General features: G+C 46.2%; 1 protein-coding gene across 11 annotated transcripts in view; it reads left to right on the top strand.

The window, feature by feature from the left end:
• Positions 1-22,954, top strand: part of Apbb2 (amyloid beta precursor protein binding family B member 2) — a 331,864-nt gene that overhangs the window by 272,179 nt on the left and 36,731 nt on the right. The gene's annotated exons all lie outside the window — the stretch shown is intronic.

The following is a 22,954-nucleotide window of genomic DNA, read 5'->3' on the forward strand; positions in this document are numbered from 1 at the left end:
CTGGACCGCTCGCTTGCCTTCACCTCAGTGAATGACTGTTACAGAGAAACTCTGAGGTGGCCATTGAAAACAAGTAGCCTCTGTAGAGGGCTCACTCTTCTGATTTCTGTTCTCCACATCTGTCTCTATGGTGGGAGCCAAAATGAAGTCTGTTGTATATCCCCACAACCAGAAATATGTATTCAGGTCTGTTACTTGTTTGGGTTTTGTTTGTGGTCTCGCCTCCCCGAAGGCTCCAAGGAAGCACTCCATCCGAGTCATGTCCTCAGCCCTGTTACATGTGTTTTAGGTTAGATTTTACTCAGGCAAGTATTCGGTCTACACTGTTTCTTTAAAATAAATCCAATTGCTACTTGTGTATCAGAGAAACGTGATTCGGATTCGAGATGGCAAAATTGCTCAAGCTCTCAGTGCCTTATTTTCTCTCATCTGAGAAATGAAGATGGCTGCCAGGGACAACGGCACATGTGTGTGTACACCAGCGAGTGTGGGTAATAATTGGCACAGTGATGAAAACATGCAAGTGCTTAATGAATGTTTACTCTTCATTTTTTTAAAGCAACATGTACTTAACAGATGCAGCTAATTACACGGCTTCCTTTTCAAGTCACAGCGGAGGGGAGGGGTCAGACTTCCCGTGGCTTCTAGGATAGTTGATCACTGGAGATAAACCATAGGAAACCCTTGCAAACCTTGGTGAGTTCAGTTTACCTGCTGAGCAGGAAGAGCTCCTCCCATCCCCATCCCCACCAAAGAGCACAGTTAAGGTAGGTGGCATTATGTTAGTGTCTCCCCATAGCTGTCAGGACCTTAGCATGTCTCTGTGGTTAGGGGTAGGGGGTGTCTTTGAGCCCTTTTGGAGCAGTAGGTAAAGAAGCAAGTTCACCACTTAAGGTTCCATTTCTCCCCATTGGTCCCCGGAGCTTTCTTGCCCTGGAAGAAGGAGCCTTTGTATTCCAGCTAAATATATATATATATTTAATTTTCCTTTGCTTTTGATTCTTTCTCTCTCTCTTTTTTTTTTTTTTCCTTAACAGCAATTTACAAGAGCAAATTCAATTTGTAATGCTGGAAAGAAAAAGGGTTTTCACTTTGCATGAATAAAACATAACAGTGTTTCATTTTGCAAGAGAAAACAAGGCCATTTCGAATTCTCTTTTGTACCTTGCCTTGCTGAGGAAAGGGCCTCTCTTGGGGGGTTTCTTGATGTGGTTAAATGAGTAAGGAAAAGTACATGTGCAAGACTGGGAGGGCAGAGCCTTCCCCAATAGTGCAGTGCACCCCGCCGAGCTGTGTAACTTCAGTTTCTGAAAGTGTTGGCTTTAGTGTTTTCTGAAGGTCTTCACGGGACTCAGTTACTGTGAAACTCCTTGGTAGTTTTACCATGGGTGAAGAGGCGATCTGCGGGGTGGGTGATGTCACCCCATCCACTGCCTTCCGGGGCTGAGTAGGAAAGGCTTCTTGTGAACTGTATGGGGAGCTGGGGTTGCCTCTGATGTAGTCTCTGTGGGGTTTGCTTGTAGGGTTTCAGTTCTGACTGCAGCTTAGTCCTGGCTTGAGGGGCATGCCTTCTTGGGGAGGGTTGGAACCCCGATTGCTTTACTGTCTGGCAGTGCAGAGCTGCCTCCTCCTTTTCCGTCACACCACACCGTGGCTGCTTTAATCACAGCGAGACTGACAGGACTAGGTAGAGGCTGGTGAGGGAGTTTTAGAGCTTTAGAGGTCGTGTGTTCCCCCAAGGAGTCTCTAGACTGATGTGCTGTGTCCCCACCACTGTGTCCTCAGGTGTGTGAGTGGCACTGGGCTTTCTAACTGGTGTTTTGTCCTCAGTCCCTGAAGCGGACGACCAGAGAACCACTTCTCATTTGGTCTCTATGACCTGCTAGGCCACCATTCCAGCAGTGGGTAGGAGGGGTGTCACTTCCTTCTTACAAAGGCCTGTGTAGACTTTAAACTCAACGTTTTTCCACCATGGGAAGCAGTTTTCTCCTTATTCTTTAATAGAAGTGTCGAACATAAATGACCCCAATTTCTCAACCCAATGGTAGCAGAGATTACCCCTGTTTTTGATTTGGTTTTTTTTTTTTTTTCAGTAACAGATGTGAACCCTGAGATGCTGTATTTGTTGCCCAAAGGCAAGAGCATCTGCTAATCCCTCTTGTCTCTCATGAGGCAGAGGGGTAGATGGGTCTGTCGAGGCTTCAGATCTCGTTAGTGGGAAGCTTTCGTGGTGCTGTACCATGTGAGGTATCCATGGCACAAAGGGTCTACAGCAGTGGTTCTCAGCCTGTGGGTGGCGACTCCTTTGGCAAACCTCTGTGTCCACAAATATTTATATTACAATTCATAACAGTAGCAAAATAACAGTTATGAAGTAGCACCAAAGTAATTTTACGGTTGAGGGTCACATGAGGAACGGTGGTAAAGGTGAAAGGGAACGGTGTGTCGGCTCAGGACTCCCAAGGCCAAGTTCTCAATTCAAAGGAGATTTATCCCCCACCCCCACCCCACCCCCGACAAAGGGCAGGGAATAAGAGACAAAGACAAGAGATAGAGAACAAGGGGGGGGGGTATTTGGAGGTTAGGAACGATGGTGATGATGATGATGATGATGATGATGGTGATGATGATGATGATGATGATGATGATGATGAAGAAGAAGATGATGATGACAAAGGCCTGCCCCTCTGGATAGAGAGGAGACAGACTTGGCCCATAGGCAATTAATTGGTGGTTTATTAAGGTAGAAGGGAAAACCCTGTGTTTGAATGCGGTGTTTAATTTTAACTAGACATGTTAATTAGGTGAGCCATGGGGAGCTTTTGATTGCTGTACTTCAGTACTTTGATGGCCTGATCTTGGTAGTCAGCCTTAGGAGGAGGAAGTGGCCAAATAAAGGGGTGGACCCTGGTGACCAGCATCAGGAATGTAATCTAACGGCTTTTAGCCAGGCAGAGGGAATTGGGGAGAGGAGCAAAGCCTGCCAGAACCTTGTTTGCCATGCTCCAGGGTGCCAGCCATGGCCAGAGTCCCTTCCAAAGGGTTGAGACATTAAGAAGGTTGAAAACCACTGGTCTAGAGTCACCTGGGAAATGGTTAAACAATGTGGCAGGGTCTCTTCCACACTCTGGACCCTTTCCAGTCTCTGAGGCTTTCTACTGCAGTCTGCAGTGGAATACAGTCCACACTGGAATACAGCTTGTGTAGCCGTGAGGAAGTAGCTCAGGTAGTCAGTCTTTTAAAGGAAAGGGTACATGATCAGTTATCACCATTGCTTTTAAGACTCTGGCAAGGCAGCTGTAAATCTTGAGGGAAATGTGGTAGTGGGAGCTGTTTTTGTCATCATAACTGAGAAACCAATGGGAGAAAGACATGGGGCCAGGGTCCCAGTGTCCCCATCAGGGTCATGTACTTATATGACCACGTTCATCTAGGCCCTACGTCTTAAAGGTTCCATCACTTCCCAGCAGTTCCGTGAATTGACGACCAACCCTTCACGTGGGTTATAGGGAGGAATATGTATCAGTTTCCTTCATGGAAATAGACTCACGTGAAACACACTTTGGGAAAGGCTGCTCGGGGTAGTAAACTCATTTGTTTAAATTAGTGGCAGCACTAAGTTGCTGAGGTTTGTTTATTAAGAAAAATTTGATTGCATTTAATAAATATTGACTGTAAATAGAGACTCCATTGGACCTGCTCTAATGAAGATAAAATTTCTCCATAATTAATAGTGTTGGGTCCGGGGTTGCAGTGATGGGGGACAGACCACCAAAGTCTATTAAACCGGAAGCAGGCTTCATTTCAGAAAAGAAAAACAGTTACCACCAGGCACACAAAGCTTACCCAGCTATAACGACAGCCGGAGATCAGGCTTCTGAAACTCTGGCAGTGAGGGTTGGTTTGTGCCTCTCTTATAGTAAAATCAAGCACCAGGTGTGGGTTAAAGAGCTTTTACAACCTTGAGGTCTGGCTTAAAGTCACATTACATTTTAAGTTTTATAACTTTTGGTTATAGGATGTTAGCTTAGGATGTTTGCAGAAGCCTGTGACTGCTACAGCCACTTTCCACTGTCCCTGAAAGAATGCAAGGTGGAGTAGAGTCACATAGGGGACAGTTAAAAATTAAGGGACTATGAGCAGAGGGTCCCATAGAGGCAACAGCTAGAAGCTGACCTTTGTCCCCAGTACCTGCCTAGCTGGGAAGCTGGGAGGCAGGAGACAATTGTTAAAAGTTTACCTTTGTCCACATGGCTGCCGGGATGTCTGCTCTTAAAGCAGAAAGTGTTTGTTAAAGGTTAACAGTGGCTGCCAGTTTTATTTATTTATTTTTCCCAAAAATGTGTTTGGGCTTACAACTTTATATCTCTATATTCCTGCACCCTGCAATAGCAACCGTTAACAGTGTTGTGTATATATGCTTTTCAGGAACGCATCTTCCCTTCCTCAGGCTGGATGTGACCCTGTGAAATGTTTGTAAGTGTGGTTTGTAAGGCAGACCTTTTCCTGGAACATACTTTATATAGCTCTTTTCTGGTTGTGATGACTAATTTTAATAAAATCTTTATGCATTTTCCCTACGCCGTCAGATGGTTTCTCTTTGGCTTAGCTGTTCCATCAGGTTTTAGTCTCAGGAACTTTTTATCCAACTAATGTAAAGGATTGTAGCCAGGGATGATGGTGCACGCCTTGAATCCCAGCACGTGGGAGGCAGAGGGAGTTGGATCTCAGAGTTGAGGTCAGCCTGGTCTACAGAGAGATTTCTGGGACAGCCAGTGTTGCACAGAGAAACTCAGTCTTGAAAAACAATAATGACAACAACCAGAAAGGGGATTGTGCTGGGTGTTCTTAAGTATTCTCCTCCCCTAGATTATCCACAGTGGGTTTTATGAGTGAATTCGGTTCAAGCTGCTTTCAAAGGCTTTTTGTTATACATAGCGCATGTTCTTATTTCCGGTTTTGCTGTTTTGTTTTGGTTTCTTTTGCAAACACTGCTTATTTTTGCTTGGACCTTGACAATGCCGCAGTTATTTAGTTAGGAAACAACAAAACCAAGACAAAACCAAACCTCTTCTGACCTCCCCTTCATCCTCTCATCCTTTTGCAACACTAGGCTTGCACCTGGGCACGTTGCACCATACTGGGCAAGCACCTTCCCATTGAGCTCTACCCCCAGCCCTCTTTCCGCTTTTTACTTTGGGACTTGTATCACTGCGTTGCTCAGGCTGGCCCTGAACGCACTCTTCAGCCCCAGACTATGGCTGCTCTCTTGTTCAGCCATACCAGCGTTGGTCCCACAGTCTGCCGTATAGGGGAGGGGTGTGATGATCAGCTTCCTGTGGCTGTGACAAAATGCTGAGATAATCACCTCCAAAAAAGAATTATTTTGGCTCAGTTTGGCTCTGTGGGACCCTTTCTCCAAACGTCTCAATGTCAGCATCCACATCCTCTTCCCTGGGTTCCCCTAACTGTGGAGGTCAGAACCCTATTTGGAATGACTGCTCCCGTGAGAATCTCTTAATGTTCTCTTGATGGCCTCTGAGTTACCAGCGGCAATTCTTTCCCTCTTTTCAGATAATCGCTGTTGTATCTGCTTCTTGGTGGTTGGTCCTGTGGGCCTTTGTTGACTCTTGAATTAGCACAGACTGAAGGAGGCAGCTGCTCATGCAGTCTGTTATGTTGTGGGGGAGGTGCCAGTCGGGCTTCCATCACCGTGATGATATACCTGAGGTGACGATATGCCTGAGAGGAAAGCTTTACTTCAGCCTAAGATTGTTTGGCTTTTTTGCCCTTATGCCTTAGTTATACATTCATGGTAGAAACATGTGGTCATCAGGAAGTAAAGAGGGTGATGAGGAGCCAGGGTCTTAATATGCCCTTAAGAGCATAACCCCAGTGACCTTGTCTTCCCACTAGGCTCCGCTGTTAAAGGTTCCAGCACCTCCAACTATGCCCAGCGTGGAGTCTAAGCCCTTAGCATGTAAGCCTTTAGAAGACATTTCATATTCAAACTTCAGCACAGAGCACTTGGGAGAGCTGGTTTAAGTGAGTGACCATGGCTAGTCTATTGTTTAGCTATACCTCGCTATCTCACTGTGTGCCTATTGAGGGCAGGGTGCCAGTCGACTTCCAATCACTAGGACAAAATGCATGAGATAATCACCTTTAAAGGGGGGAAAGGTGCTGGTGCGATGCCAGTGGTGGCGGCGGCGCACACCTTTAATCCCAATACTCAGGAGGCAAAGGCAGTGGTGAGCCACTTGGTGTAGGTGCTGGGAAACAACTCCCATACTCTGGCAAGAGCAATGTGCACCCTTAACCACTGAGCCGTCTGTTCCGTCCTCACCCCACCCCACCTTTAGCTTTTTTAGCCAATCTGAAAGTTATCTGTGTTCTATGCTTGGCCCTCGTTGCTTCTCCGAGATGTAATTTGCCAGGTCTCTATGTGGGAGACAGTTTCCTAATGCCACCCAACTGAAGATTCTGTAAGCCAGACAGTAATGAAAGATTGATGGAACCCCAACCTCTGCTGATGAAAGTTTAATCTGGGGTGTCTGCTGCTGTGCCTCGGGGAGAGAAATCTTTCGAGAGAGGATAATAATTCTCTTCCTGTGCCACAGTATTATCGTGACCTCTGGAGTTAATATCTTTTTTAATACAGCCTCATGATGGGCAGGGGCATAGGGGTTTTCTTGGCCAGTCTGCTGACTTACACCGTAGGGATAGCGCGGCTCTTCACAAGTGGCCTCCTTGCCACCCATTAATCACGCCGAGGTGCTCGCTGGACTTTGAGCATAAAATAACCTTTAAGGAAAGTCACTGTAAGTGACGGCCTAGAGAACGTCCCCTCGGGGAATTCAGGTGGACATCTTCAATCACATCAGTCATGGTGGCACTGTCGCTGATGGTGACACAGAAGCCAAATCCTTGTGGGACGTGCCTCATCCATTTTGGTGCTTCTGGCCCTGCTCATTGCCCCACGTCCTGTGCAAGTTTTAGCAACATCCAGGGACCTTGTCCTGCTGTTTTTAGAGGATGCAACCACGTTCGAGGATCTCCTGACCAATGGCCATCTTTCGAATCCTGGGTCCCAAGCCAAATGATGAGTCAGCCTTTCTGGATGCAGTGGAGAGGAGATATGTTGCTCTTGGTTACAGCCGCTTTTTTTAATATTTATTTATTTTATTTATTTATTGTGTATGCAATATTCTGTCTGCGTGTATGCCTTGTATGCCTGCAGGCCAGAAGAGGGCACCAGACCTCATTACAGATAGTTGTGAGCTACCATGTGGTTGCTGGGAATTGAACTCAGGACCTTTGGAAGAGCAGGCAATGCTCTTAACCGCTGAGCCATCTCTCCAGCCCCCTACAGCTGCTTTCTGAACCAGTCTTCAAGGCACCATCTTGGAGCATTCCAAGAAGTAGTCTTGGATGGAGCAGTGGCTGAACCACTCACATAAACATGGATGAGCCAGGCTGTGGTGGCACGCGCCTTTAATCCCAGCACTCAGGAGGCAGAGGCAGGCAGGTGGATCTCTGTGAGTTCGAGGCCAGCCTGGTCTACAGAGCGAGTTCTAGGACAGGCTTTAAAGCTACAGACAAACCCTGTCTCAAAATAAAATAAAATAAAATAAACATGTATGAGTGTCTGTCTAAGAGCAGAGAAGCTTGGAGCGACTGTGAGCAGAGCTTCACCCCGTCACGGCTCGCGTGCCAGTTGCTCAGCTGGGAACTGTGTACTTGGAGGGCTGTGCATGCCCTCAGCCTCGTGTTGCTGCAAATGAGCGTTCCATCGCCACTTTTCATAAAGCACTTGTCACCTTGAATGCTTTGAACTCAAATGCAATCACCCTGAGATTTGTAGCTTCTTATTGAGTACAGTGAGGGCAAATATAATCTGGCTTGGGAGCCACTAGGAGAGAAGGGTTTGAGAGCCTCGGATTGAGCTCAAAGAGAGAGGATCACTGTGGGCAATCCAGGAATTCTGGGAGCTGGAGTAGGTCAAGAGAAAGAGCTGGAGTGGAAGTCCGCATGTGCAAGCCACTCGTTCTTTGCTTGCCCCGTTAGGGCCCTAATCAGTGTCCTGGTCTCTCCACCCCTCCATCTGCACCAGGGACTGTCCCTCTGGTGGCAGAAATGCAGAGGGGCTTTCTAGCAAGTGTTGTGCATCGCTCACCATGCTACTATAGTAACATGGTAATAGTTCCTTGCGATAGAATCACACATATACACAGACACACATATATATGCTTATAAAATGATATACAGAATTGTCATATATGGGCTGCCCACGCATGCTTCAGCATTGCCAGGGCATAAATTTCATTTCATTTTATCAAATGATATATATTTTATAAAAGCTAGGGGACGTTAGAAGTGGTTATATAGCTCAATTTGTAGAGCGCTGACCTAGTGTGCACATATCCCTGGGCAGACTCTCCAGCAGAAATCTACTAGGGTGGAAAATGTCTGCAATCCCAGCTCTGAGGAATGGAGGCGGGGAGGTTATAGGAATTAGTTCAAAGCCACCATAGAGAGAGCTTGAAGTAAGTCATCCTGGGATCCATAAAACCCTGTAAAACAAACAAAGCCACATGTAGTGGAACACAGCTTTAATCTCAGCACTTGGGAGGCAGAGGCAGGCAGATGTTGTGGGTTTAAGGTTTATTTGTCTACATAGTGAGACTATGGAAGGCTAGCGCTATTCTGATCTTGACTTTCTGTGAAAGCTGTAACTTCCCGATTCACTGTGATAGTGGCAAATGGTTTGAAATCCCTTCACAGAGCTCCGCTGAGAACTCTGAAAGTTCTTTAGAAACCAGCATGTCTCAGAGCCCCAGGATGGTGTGGTATTTCCTGGGGCTTCTCACAAAACCAGGCTGGCTATGTAAGAATCAGAGCTGGGAACTAAAGCCCTAGAATAGGTGGTGCTTGACAGAGTTGAGTTTTGATAGAGATAAATGAGGATTTATGAATATTGCCCCATAAGGAATTCTCAGCCGGTCACTTGTGTAACATGAAGGGGCCTGCTTGTTGGGGTTTATGTCCTGCCCAGTTCCCCACAACCAGCAAGCCCCAAAGAAAATCACACAGAGATCTCCATAAGTTATAAAACTGATTGGCTCATTAGCTCAGGCTACTTATTAGCTCTTGTAGCTTACATTAACCCATTATTCTTATCTATGTTAGCCCATGGCTCGGTACCTTTCTCAGCAGGGCAGCTCACATCTTGCTTCTTCGGTAGTTTGGGCAGAACTGCAGAGGGAGCTTCCTGCTTCCCAGAATACTCCTGTTCTCATCGCCCCACCTCCACTTCATGTCTGGTTGACCCACCTATACTTCCTGCCTGGCCAATTAGCATTTATTTAAAACATGATTGACAGAATACAGACAATTCTCCTGCACCATACTTGTGTCACAACACTGCTGGCAGCCATCACACTTAAGTCACCAAGGCTGTTCTTCTCACTGGCCCCCATTCCTGGCTTCAGTGGCCCCTCCAGGGACAACAGTCATGTTGTCTTCACTCCCTCATAGTTCACAACCATAGACCCAGGTACCACATTCCATATTTCCATGTTACAACTCCAACTGGGCATTCCTGTCTGCTGGGCTATTTTCTGGAGAGTACCCTAGGAGGAATGTCCTTAGAAAAAGGAAGGAGCCAAAAGGAAGGGAGAGCGACCCAGAGCAGAAAGCCATCCTCCCTCCTTACAGGTGGGAACCGGTGCTAGTGGTTGCATCTCTCTGCCTGGTACCTACCCAGCTCTGGCTTCTCAAGTACAGAGTAGTAGCCAAAGCCATGTCCAGGCCCAACATTCGTCAGCAGGTGAATACAGACATGAGTGTCCATCTGCCGATTCACACAGCAACATGCTGACTCTCAAAATAACTGTAGAAACAAGACCCCATACCCACTGAGAAAAATAACACATACCATATGGCTCTGTTAATATAAAATTCTTGGGCGGGGGGGGAGACAAGATGAACTACCCACTGGTGACAGCAGGTAGGGATTTAAAGAGACTAGAAGAACCCTTGGGGAAAATGAAGAATTTCAGGGAGTTAGAGGTATTTTCAGTATTTTGGTTGTAGTAATAGTTTTACAGTCGATAGCCCAGGCTAGCTCAGAACTCATCCTCTTCCTGGATCTCATATTTTCCTCCCTCGGCTTCTATAGTGCTGGGATCACACACACACACCACCACACCTCCCAGCTGCTTGTTTCCCAAGGACTCTTCACATAGCCTGCTTCCCTAGATTGCACATGCCGTGCCCCACTCTGGACCTAGCAGCAGTAGAGGGACACTTCCTCTGCCCCGCTGAGGACAGCCTTGTTTAACTCACTCGATAAGTGTGTGTCTCTTCTCACATGCACGCAGATTGTACAAGGATAGTTATTCAAATGTTACCTGAAGTCCTGTCTTTTAACACTCATGATATCTGTAACATTATACTTCACGTTCTTTGTCATGACTTGTGAGGAATAGTGTTGCTGCTGCGACCCAGCATCCTCCCTCTCTCCCTGTCCTCACATGTAACCAACAAAACTTTAATACAGCAGTGATTGCCCCCTACGAGAGCTGGACTTGGGGGTTTTGTTTGTTTTCTTCTTACTAGTCTGTTTGACTCACACCTGCTATTTGTAGCCACTAAGGAGTCATAGCTCGAAGAACACTGATTCTAGTCAACCTTCCTAAAAGGTTTTGGAGCTTGAGTATCGTACATCTCAGTGTTGGTGCTTAAGGAAGGAAAGGATCCCAGGCCCAAATGATTTTAGATACCACAGTCTGCCATGCCCTGTTCTTGGGGAGAGCCTCAGTCTTTTGAAATGCACATGATATTTGAGTAGGATACCTCAGAGCCTTCATAACAGTGAACCCCAAACTGATCGGAATTTCTGCAGGTTGGAGAACACTGAGACACACCGATTCTGCACTAACTTAAACCGTCTGGTGTTGTCACAAAGAAGTATTATTGAGACTCTGATTTGCTGACACCACTTGTCCCGTGCCTTTCTTGCAAAGCATGCTTCTTAGGGACAGAACTTTTACTTGTCCGACACTGTTGTCAATGAAGATGTCCTTTCACATTGCTAAATGGCCCTTGACCCGAGAACTTGCGTGCTTATTCCCTTAACATTCTGGAGAACACTGTCTCTTAAAGAACGTGTACACAAGAATTTGGTTATTAGTAAAAGTTATGTAGTTTGCTGTGTTTCCCTTTTTACAAGGAAGTTTCAAGTAGACGTCTCGGTCATACCAATTTTTGTGCATGGAACCACAGACACGGCCATTTCTGTAGGTCAGAAATGGTTGAATGGGTTTCTAATATTCACCCTTATTGAATTTTAGAATTACTTCCTCTGCCTTCGGCTTGATTTTAAGTTTTTACTTTTTAAAAGAATGTAAAAGCTTGTTATAATATACATCCTTTGTTGAAGCCACTGATTCATTCTGGAAAGCAAGTGGAAAATCAATTTTAATAAATAAACAGAGCGTGGTTATAATGCCCTGTCATCCAGTTTAAAGTCCAGAATCCAGGCTATCTCAAGTACAGTTTCTTCTGACTTCCGCAGTATTCCAGGTCGGGAAGTGGAGAACATTCTGAAACAGGAGTGTCTTAGGGTGTTCTTTTCTTCCCCGGAAAGTCCCCATGTAGTAAAACAAACAGAAAGTTAAAAAAATCATCCCCCCATAGCCGGTTAGTATTTATTGGTCACTCCAAGCGGCACTGTTGGCTTTCTACGTGAGTTAGAGAACAATAAGGTGTGACAGAAGCCAGCCCACCTCCAGAGGTGCTCGAGCCACTAGAGTTTCCGCCGCCACCGGGAATCCCATTTTAAAGATAAGCGGCGCTTACTAAAAGCATTATATGTAACAGATGGAGAGAAATTTCTTAATATATTTCCCCTACAAATTCATTGGCCTGGAGTCATTGTCTAGTGACCCTTTCATGCCTAAAGGAAATGGTCTGATTCATCTCTATCTACCCTCTAGCTTAATAGTTGCTTTGTCTTTTTTATTGACGTAATGGAGGCTGTAGAAGATATTTATAAGAAAGATAAAACCTAATACTATTCATTAAATTTGCCGAGCTGGGGGTTGAAAAAGCTTCTTAGAACAAGATACGGTTGGGAAGCTGTCTACACTGCGCAGTGAGAGGTGGGGATGGATAGTCTATGCTTCATCTTCAAAATTTGCTCCCTATTAGGCAAGTTTTTATTCAGGTCTCATTTTTGTGGTGCTGGGGATTGAACCCAGGGCTTTGCACTCACTAGGCAAGTTCTCTGCTACCAAGCTATATCCCCAGCGTAAAGTTTCTGTCGCTTTTACTCCTAAGACTGCTAATCATTCTCTTAAGCCTTGGAGCCCTTTGCCAGACATTGTCCCAAAGGAGTATGCTCATCAGAGCAGGGGAATAGAGGTGCTCTCACGATGCAGAAGGGGGCGCTGTGTTTTCATGCTGCTGAGCAGCTAGGTCTCCAAGGACTTTTTAAACCCTCACAGTAGAGTAGCCACTGTGGTTGGCACCAAAGTGCAGGCATGAGCGAAAGCTTCATAGTCCTGTGCTCAGAAGACGTATTATACTGAGTGGTTGACACAGGCAATTCTACGAGTCTTCGAGTCCTATGGAGCCCTTTATGACGTAGCTATCAAGATCTGTACAAATGTTACGTGGCATCACTGTTCCTGTAGTCCTGTTACCATCTCTTCCATAGTCTTTCTATAAGCATTTATATCCATCAACACAGGCTGTGACATGCTCAAGTAACAACCAAACCAAATATTTTTTTTTTTTTTGAGACAGGGTTTCTCTGTGTAATTGGCTGCCCTGGAACTCGCTTTGGCTGGCCTCGAAATCACAGAGATCCACCTGCCTCTGCCTCCCGAGTGCTGGGGTTAAAGGCCTGCGCCACCACCGCCCAGCACCCAACCAAGTATCTTGATAATGTAAAGCAGCGTCCTTTCTGTTGAGTGGCCGCTGAAGGTTGGATGGCGGCGCCACTTGCGTTTGCCTAGTTACTAAAGTCTTGCTAACTATCCTTAAAACTTCTGCCTAGAAGTGATGCATCTTTAGGATCTGGGTGATCATATCACACGCTGCGAGGTCCTTCCTCACTGCAGTCACGTGCTTATCTTTTCCACCTTCTTTGTCATGTGGCATTGCGGGTGTGAAGGCTCCCCAGCTAGACGGTAAATCCCTTGACGGTCAGCACCGTGTCTTATGTTGCACCGAATGTGACTCAACATGACACAGTCCTGTGAGTCAATGCTTTGAAGTATAGAGAAGCCTGATGAAGGAGAGAATACTGTGTGCATATTCTGGGGTGCTTTACAGTTTGCTGGAGGTCTGTGTATTCGGTCATCTTTAATTCTTGCAGGAACTTAACACATGTTGTACCCCGTTATAGATGAAGAAAGTAAAGCCTAGAATGTTACACGGATTGTTCAGTGTTGTACCAAACCTGATCTGAAACCTTGATTTCTAACCGCTGGCCCTGTGCTGGGCCCAAATGTGTTAGTTATCAGCAAGAACACAGTTGCCTTATGCTGAGGGTTATGCAAGGATCCTCAAATGAGGAGTTAGAAGTCGCTGGCCCGAACAGGCCAAAGCTGAGAGGACCTCGTACACATCCAGCAGGTCAGCGTGTATGCTTCCTGCTCCTGCCTTTTAAGTTGCCATAGACCTGCAGCTGAAAGCAGCCGGAGTTCACTCACCCACAGTCTGGAGGCCAAGAGAGCCAGTCAGCCCCACCGAGCTGAGTCAAGGGGGTGGACAGGGCTGCCCTCGTTCTGAGGAGTCAAGGGAAGAGGCCGTCCCTGACCCCTTCCAGCTTCTGCTTGCTGATGGCATTCTTCCATGGGGGTTGTGTCACATGACTTCTGCCTTCACAGCACCCGAGTTCATCCAGTGTGCCGTCTCCCTGTGCCTCTTAGGACACTTATGATTGGCCTCTGGACCAACTTGGGTAATATCCTTCACCCATACGAATCCTTAACCTGACCACATCTCCAAGACCACTGTCCCTTCTGGTAACACTTACCTATAGGTGCCAGAGGTGGGGAGCAGGTCTCCAGAGCCATCGCTGTGAGTGGTGGGGCCCCTCATGGTCCCTTTCCCGGTTCTTACCTGCTCTGCTCATCCGCTATTCACTTTCTCCCTGAGGATGCTACCTATCTTGTGAGCTTCACTGGGGTGAGATGTGGTCCTGGTAGGTTCCACAGCCAGCCTGTCTTTGGCCATATGACTGGACAGCTTACACCTCTGTGCCTCTTGGTACAGAGCCATCATGCATTGGGGTTGTGTGATAAGTAAAATTCCAAACTCCCACAGCACTGTCCACATTCAGTGCTCCACCTATCTGCAGCAGGGTGTTGGGTGCAGTAGGCTGGAGTGTTGTTTTTCTGGGGGCTTAGTGGACATACCTGAATCTACTGGTACTTTAACTGCCTGTCTGCACCCCTTGGCCCACAGTCAGCACCCCGCTGCTCAGATCATGGCCTGGCAGGATTGCTTGTCCCTTTGGCACTGGCTCAGCTATGGCTACAGATGTAGGTTTTAACTAAGTCTTCATTGTTCTCTTTACCAATAAAGAGTCAGATGTTGGGGAGAAACCCTGCTAGGACAGAGAAGCCGGGAAGCAGTCAGCTGACTTCCCCTTTTGGCTGGAGACTCAGCAAGAGAAGCATTGCTCCATTTGTCCCAAACCAAAATAGCCTGCAAATCTCTAAAAGTCCCTCCCTTCTTCTTTCTGTGAGTCTCTCTATCCATATTCCTGGGTCCTTCATACTCTCTATGGTTAATTCTTCTCAACTAGTAGCTGGCTTCACCCCCACCTCCATCCAAAGTTAATTTTATTAACACAGTCTCAGAGTTTCACAGTGCCGTCAAATATTCCCCAAAACAGCAGACGAGATCCTGCCCAGCTGTTCCTGCTGTGCCTTCCCTAACTTGATTTTTCCCAGGCCAGTTAAAAATATACAATGTTTATGAACTAATTCATCATCCTTTCCCAGAAGGATTATTTCATTTCATGGGTGAACAGTTCTTGCTAGAGAGCTGTGTCTTCTTCCAAATGATGTATAACATGATATGGTGTTTTATGTTTGTAGACATGTGATGTTCTTTCTCCCTGACATTTAACCTGGAAGCCTGGGCAATGTGGTACACATTTGTTCATGGATGCTTCGTCTTAAGAGATACACAGGCACACAAGGGGTGCAAGGGCTCCCTCCACCTCATGCTTTTCTATTCTGCCTCTTCCTCTGCTGGGATTAAAGATGTGCACAGTTGTGCTGTGCTGTGCACTCCCACTACAGTGTGCTGTCTTGTCCCCAACCCAGCTGATCCTGGGCAGGAACCTCCAGAACTGTGAGCTAAGCATGCCTTTTCTCTTCACCCATTGTCTTAGTTAGGGTTTCTGTTACTGTGAAGAGACACCACAACAATGGCAACTCTTACAAAGGAAAATTAATTTAATTAGCTTAATTAATTAATTTATTTATATTTAATTGAGGTGGCAGCTTACAGTTTAAGAGGTTCGTGTTCCATGATCATCATGGTGGGACATGTTGGCGTGCAGGCAGACAGGGTGCTGGGGAGGTAGCTGAGAGCCCTACATCTTACAGACAACAGGCAATGGACCGTCTCACTGGGTGTATTTGGAGTATATATGAGCCCTCAAAGCCCGCCCCCACAGAGACACACTTCCTCTAACTAGGCGACACCTCCCATTAATGCCACTCCCTTTGGGGTCCATTTTCTTTCAAACCACAACAGTTGACGCTCTGGTATTTTTTTTTATAGTAACACAAGCTGACTAATACAAAGATCATTGATTATAAGCAATGGAAAACAAATTTGAACAATCTGAAAACATCTTGCTTGCCTTCTGGGATTCCAAAGCTCAGGCACGGTCAAGCCAGGCCCTGAGGTAGTGTCGACATACATGTCTGTTTTTTGCCTGTCTCCCTTTTTCCTGCTCTTAGTTCCTGAGAGAGATTGGAACCTAACATAGGCCAAGTGTCCACCCTGATCTCTTTACCTATGCAAAGTCCGCCTCGTATGAAACGCCAGCCAGGGGCTTTCCTGTGGTCAGGTGGGTTAGAGTCGTGTGGTGTTTCCCAGAGTCAGGGCACCTGGGCTGACAAGCCAGCTAGTGTTTGTTGAGAAGTCCACTCAAGATTTCATCCAGCCCAGCTAGAGGCTGTAGGTTTTGGTTGCTAGACAGATATCTGTCTACCACTTGCCAAGTGCTGTGTTAGTTAAGAGATATTTTCTGTTTTGTTTGTTTATTGGTTTGGTTTCTTTTTTTCTCTCAGTCTTCACCTCAACATTTGGAAGCAGGTTTTATTGTTTACATTTTACAAATGCAGCAAGGCCAGAAGGGGTGGGGTGGGGTCACACATTTGTACAACATAAGCCTGCAAAGCCCACCAAAATGCTAAGAATCTTTGCTTCTGATATAAAGAAAAAAATGCAGTCAGCTCAGGGTTGAAGCACCGGTCAGCCGGTACTGGCTAGGGGATCATCAGTATACAAACATCCTCTGGTTAATAGAAAAGAAGATAAAAATGGGGTGGGTGCAGTTAGAGGTAACATATATAAAAAGTAGACATGAAAATTAACAGTTGTGGCTGACCAAAAGAGTGAAATGGCTCTTTGGTGGTTAAAAGACCCGTCGGTCTAACCAGTTCTCTGTAAATGTACACAATGTTGCTTGAGGTAAGTAATTTAGCTCTCTTGTGTGACATTCCTTCAACTTCAAAGATGATAGAGAGTTTAGGATTACTGATTTAGTCTTCCGAGTGTATCAGGAGTGTTTAAATATACATTTCCCCACGCAGTTAATAAGTCATGAGCCCATTTAATTTATCATCAGTGCAGTCAGAAGCCGTCAAAGTCAGCAGACGCTGCGAGCAGCCACCTTCCTCCTTTGGATTCATCCTGGCTCATTGCACGTGTCATAGTTTTCTGAAATTCTAAGGTTGAAATCGCTTGCTGTTAAAAAATTGGTCACTGGGGTGCTGTGTCCCTAAAAGGAAATTGTAAAGTCTGCTTTAGTGGTGTGGTTTCCTCTCTTTTCTTCCAAAGGAAACAACAACAACAAAAACAACCAAACAAGTAAACAAAACGTCCAGCAAAAGTGGAGAAGGGATGGGGTGGGGCTTAAAGAGATGGCTCTGTTGTTAAGAGTGCTAACTACTCTTTCAGAGGACCCAAGTTGGTACCTAGTACCCACAGTTCCCCCTTGCAGTCGGGATCCTGGAGGGTGATGCGCAGCCGGCTTTGTGTCATCAAGACCCAGCTAAGCATGGTGCATGCTTCACACTCACCAGACCTAAGATGCTTCCTTCTCCGCTCTGCTTTATTTCCTACCCACTTTTCAAAGACGGTCTTGAACTTGTGACTCTCCTGTCTCGGCCTCCCCAGAGCTTAGCTTACAGGCATGTGCCACCACGCCCATTTGTTTGTTTTATTAGTATTAGCATTAGTTAAACTTGTCCCAAACTGAAGGCCATGGAAGTATCCGCTCACTGATAGATGAATAAGCTATGGTCTAACCAAACCATAGGAAATGGAATGGAATTTTTTTTGCAAATAGAGTTCTCAGTAGTTAGAACAAATGAGCTCCTAACAGGCTTAACAGTTAACTAAGTGACAGAAATGAGACTTTAAAAATCACATACTATATAATTCCATTTATATGACATTCTGGGAAAAGTAAAATTATTGAGACAGAAACCAGATCGTGGTAAGTAAGGTGTGGGGAAAATACAGCTCCCTTCATGCAAGCATTTAGCGTGTGGCTGGAGTGATGGCTTAGCATTAAGAGCACTGACTGTTCTTTTAGAGGACCTGGGTTCAATTCCCAGCACCCACTCTAGGACTCACAACCATCTGGGAACCCAATGCCTTCTTCTGACCTCCCAGGGCACTAAGCTTATGCAGCAAAAACACGTGTACCCACAAAAAAATAATAATAATAAAATATTTTAAAAAAGAAAGGATTTCTCTCAAGGGCTCTACCCTTGTCCCCTGTCCCACATCTTCCCATCATACACTCCACATCACATGAGCCTTAAATTTCTGGTGTAGAAATGCAAGCATGACTTCTCTTGTTTAATCATTGATGTCATCAGACAACTGCTCCCTCTTCCTCTCTCCCATGTTCCTTGTAAGTGAGCATGGAGACAGCTGACTTTGTCCCCTGCCTTTCTGCTGATTTCTGGGGAGAGAGGTCAAGGACTGAACAGGTAGAGAAGGGGCTGAGCAGGTAGGGAAGTGGCTGAACAGGTAGGGAAGGGGCTGAGCAGTCAGGGGAAGGACTGAGCAGGTAGGGGAGGGGCTGAGCAGGTAGAGAAGGGGCTGAGCAGACAGGGGAGGGACTGAGGAGGTAGGGGAGGAGCTGAGCAGGTAGGGGAGGGACTGAGGAGGTAGGGGAGGAGCTGAGCAGATAGGGGAGGGACTGAGGAGGTAGGGGAGGAGCTGAGCAGGTAGGGTGGGCTGAGCAAGCAAGGAGAGACTGAGGAGGTAGGGGAGGAGCTGAGCAGATAGGGGAGAGACTGAACAGGGGTGAGCACCTTGGGAATTGAATGCTCATGATTTTTGTTAGGATTCTGAATCATAGGGGAGGGTGATTTTTATACACCTCCCCCATCACCACCACCTTCCACTCCCCTGGCTTTGGGGAGCATGAGAACTCTTGGATCGAGGGGTAGTCAAATCTCTTGAATGCCAAGGAATTGCCCAAGGTCTTTGGTCTAGTAGGAGGTTTTGTGTGCTGAATATTACATAAAGAAAAGGAACTGTGCTGCCTGCCTAGGACTTGGAACTCTTCCCCATATGGAGATTTTTGCTGTAAACATGCATTTCTTATAAAGCGTTTCTGAGTTTTATAGGTTAGTAGAGGCAAACCCTAGACCCCCTGGGCAGGAGACTCTCTTGAGGGGCCAAACTTTCTGTGAGAGAGCTGAGTTAGAGATAATGTGCTAAAACCTGGAGGTCTTCTTGATAAAGGTCACTTCCTAATCCAAATGCAAGCCACGTTTCTGCCTCGCGAATTGGTGTGGCAGAGTGGGTTTTCTTCTGCAAATACGCACTGCAGACTCCTCCAAGAATGACAGGAGCCTGTAAATTGGGAATATTCCTAGTCCTGAATCCTTGCCCGGGTTCTTTGCAGATCGGAACTGAATTCTTTTCTGCCCTTTGCTTCAGTTGTGATCACTGTTTGCCTGATTTCCCAGTAGGAGTCTTGCTATTCGGAGTAGTGTAATTCTTTGAATAAGGACATGGCATCACCAGAGGGCTTTGTACCAGGCCCAGACCTCTGCATTTTAGCCAATTCTCCAGATGCCTTATGCCTTCACACAAGGAAGTTTGAAAGACATTGATCCCTCAGGGTTCTGCCCAGGCACCAGAGATCCAAAGCCAAGGGAAACATGGTTACTTTCTTCTGAGCTCTTGAGTGGAGAGAGAGACGCCTGAAGCCTACCTACAGTGTGGTGTTGTCATTTGACTCCAGTCAAACCACAGGAGGTGCCCTACTCCTCTAGGTACTGCCCCCAAGACACCACCCTCCAGAGCTTCTGTGGGGCAGCAGGGGGGCTGCATGTGTCACACAGCCAGAGCTCTGCCCCTCGCCTGCTCACTCCACCCCCACACCTTCCAACAGCCCTGCACATTCAAATGTGAAACCCCCTGGTCTGGGTGGGGCTTTGACTATGCTATGTGCTCAGAAGGGAATACTTAAATACAGCCACAAGAGTTTGAGGGGACATCCAGGGCTTTCCTCCTCAGGAAGACGTTGAAGTGGGTGCTAGTTCAAAACTGCTTTGGTCTCTGGCTGAGGCAAAATAAACATCTTTGTGGATGGTGCTTAAGGCTAGCTCAGATTCGTGTTATATGTTTCCTAGTAGCTGGCTTTCCAGGAGCAAATGAGAACGCTTTGTTCTATAATGAGCTAAGAGTGTAAATGTTGTTATGACAATCCCCTGGCTTTCTTGTTTAATGTTTATACTCATCTAATCAAACAAATTGAAATTGGATTATGTCTGTTGCACATTATAGCAGTTTTATCCAGTTTAAATGCAGGTCTGAAAGAAATAAAATTGATTTTTTTTTTTCCTCTGCTATGCTTCTTGGGGATGTGTCCTGGGTTATTGGTTTGCTGGCTGTATTTTCAGGCAACTTTGTACGGGGGAGGGAGAGATAAGTAGCCGCAGGTTTTTTTCCCCCTTAATATATTATGCAAATAAACTGCAATATTTCATTCTAATTAGGAAGCACAGCGACTTGAGAGTTTAGCGATCTGCTTCCCTGTTTTTATAAATCACGTCAGGTTTCTTTTCGTGTCAGGTTTTTAAAGAGGATAATAATTTTGAGCAACATTTTTATTTTTAGAAAGGAAAAAACAGAATAATAGAGTACGCCTTTATAACACTTGGTTACTACAGTAACGACTTCCTTATTTATCAGGGAACATGTTGGGCTAAGTATCAAAATTTTACATATGACTGAACCTGTGTTTCTTTGAACTTATATTATGTCTGTTGCACATTATAACAGTTATTATCCAGTTTAAATGCAGGTCTGAAAGAAATAAAATTGGTATTTTTTTTCCCGCTATGGTACTTGGAGAAAAAAATTGCCCTCATTCTGGAAACATCTTTTGTAGGACTCTTTAGGGTGGGTGCTGTGACTAATGCTAGGGACTTGGAGTTGATCTAACATACGTCACACACAAAAGCAAATATTCCAGTACTGCTGGCCACTTTCAAAAGCAGGGGTGTGGACCAGAGAACACAAAAGCAAAGATGTCAAGCCTTTGGGAAAGAGAAGGAACCTCCTGAGAGGCTGGTCCAGACACTTAACTCATAGCAGGTGTTTGGGAATGCGTGTTTGCCCTTTAATTGGTTAAAGTGTCACGTGCTGATAACATGGTCATTGAAAAACTGAAAAAGGACTGAAGACACTGAACATAGCCATTAGATGCATTTCTCTATGTCAAGAAATGTGCTCACAACCCTGGCTCCACCCACTTCCACCTCTGACTGCCAGAAGGCCTCTCAGCACCCGCGGAACACGCTGGTTTGTTATAATGGAGGTCGAGCCATCCCTGGGAAGAAGCACATAGGGGCAGGTCTCAGTGTGCACCATGCCCCTGCTCTGTCCCTGCAGACGGCATGACTTACATGGTGTGCTGTGTGACAATAGCACAGAATATTGTCAGCCATGAGAGCTCTGTCCGGCAAAGGCATCCCGAGCCCCCAGCACACCACCCCAGTGAGGCATGAGATCCCAACATCTTGGAGAACACAGATGCCAAGCCTCTCCGCGGTCAGGCTTACATTTCTCACCGCACAAGAACAATAGACTGCGGTTTGCTTACAGAGCTCACTGCACAGTGAGGTGAACGCGTAATAAGTGGGTCATCATCCAAATGTGTATCGCCAAACCACAGCAAGGGCTGTTGGGAAAAGCCCGTGGTAAGCAATGAAGGTGCCGCCGGTTGGGACCGTTTCCTGGAGCAGTCAGTGTGTGGGCTGAGTTCCGCAGAACGGAGGGAGGATTGTCCAGGGAGGCCATGTAGGGAAGGGCTTTTCAGAAGGACCAGTATAAAGACCCTTAGGTGGGACTAGCTAGACACATTCCAGGAACCGGAAGAAAACCACAGCAGAAGAGCAAGGACCTGTTTGCATCAATGGCTGGGAAGAAGAGCTGGGATCTGACCCCATGTGACCTCAGAGGTCCCGGAAGTATTTGTGGACTTCAAGTCCATCACAGGGGAAAACCACGAGAGGATTTTAAGCAAAGAGCATGAATACTTGTAGTTGTTAAAGTATTTTTTTTCCAAGAATAGGACCTTAGGTATCCCAGGAGACCTGAAACACTACTACAACCACCCTATCAGTGGGGACCAGAGTGGCAGCTCAGTTAGAGAAGGGGGGGGCACATTTGGGAGAGTGGTTACCAAGGATGACTTCCCTACCAGGAGACCCCTCGCTGTCACATTGGACTGGTTTGTTGCCCCAATCCTGCTACAGCTAGAGAGGCTGATGACCCCTCTAGAATCCTATGTAAGCAAGGAGAACCACCTTGGAAGCGGTAACAGGTGCAGTTCTGTGAAATCCCTCATCTCCAGCCTTAATGACGTCAGTCCTGGCTCCCAAATCCTCAAATCCACCCGCAGCTCCACTTCCAGGCTGGGCTTCTTCCAAACCTTGTAGTTGCTGTGAGTAGCTGGTTGTAAGTGAAGTCTTTTAAATAGCAGAGGTAACACAGATCATAGACTCAGATCACTGTGATTTAAATAGCGCTCTCCCTGACGAGACACCTGCTAGCCAGAATGGGGAATTGTCAGCACAGAAGGTGGTACTTAGCAGATGTCCATCATAAATATTGAACAAATAAGTGAATGTTTGGACCTGTTTTAAAACATGAACATGAAGAAGAGACTCCTGTACACCTGTTGTGTGTCACCAAAACACGCTTCCTATTTAACACGCTTCTTTACTCTGTGCGTCTGTTTCCTGCTTTCTGTTCTTTTCTCTGCACCAGGAATGTGTGGGAGTTTGAACAAAACACAACCAATGTCGTCTTCTGCTTCGTTTTGTTCATTAATCAGTCAAATAACTTCTTCTTGCCCAGAAGCTATTAGACAAAGGGAATATTCCGTGCACACAACGTAATCAGCAAATGATCTTGCCTTCTCCTTTCAGACTTCTCTTTTGACCGCCAGTCCCATTTAAAATGCTGTCACTTAGCCAACTGGACACTTCTACTTCCATGTAGGTGGGGGTGGGGGAGAGGGCTGTCAGCTAGGAACGACAATGTTAGACGTGCCAGTGTGAGCTTGGCTTCAAGTCAGCCCTTCATAAGAGGTGCCTTAATCAGGGACCTGTAAGAGCTTTGTGCAAATTAGCAGGTCGTCTGTACGGTACACTTCAGC

The sequence above is a fragment of the Myodes glareolus genome, chromosome 8, assembly GCF_982192425.1.
Source record: "Myodes glareolus chromosome 8, mMyoGla1.1, whole genome shotgun sequence".
Lineage (NCBI taxonomy): Eukaryota > Metazoa > Chordata > Mammalia > Rodentia > Cricetidae > Myodes > Myodes glareolus.